We start from the raw sequence: 292 nt of genomic DNA, 5'->3' as shown, positions 1-292 counted from the left end.
GCTACACGAATTATAAGTTATCAAACCATCTTAATGATATTCATCAATCAATCCATCGATCTCTCTCTCTATATATATATATTCTCGACCATCCTCTCCCTCTGCTTTCTCCCTCTCCCTTCCCTTTCTCTTCCCCCCCCCTCCGCGTTCTCCCTCACAGAAACTCATTCTCAATTTCTTCTCTCCCTCATTAGCAGTAACCTATCTTGTTCCCTCGCTTTCTCCGTCACTGACACTCTCCCTCTCTCTCCTTCCCTCCCTCATTGGCTCTCATCTACCACTTTCCTCCTTT

Source organism: Penaeus monodon, chromosome 22 (genome assembly GCF_015228065.2).
Source record: "Penaeus monodon isolate SGIC_2016 chromosome 22, NSTDA_Pmon_1, whole genome shotgun sequence".
NCBI lineage: Eukaryota > Metazoa > Arthropoda > Malacostraca > Decapoda > Penaeidae > Penaeus > Penaeus monodon.
This window is presented reverse-complemented; position numbering follows the sequence as displayed.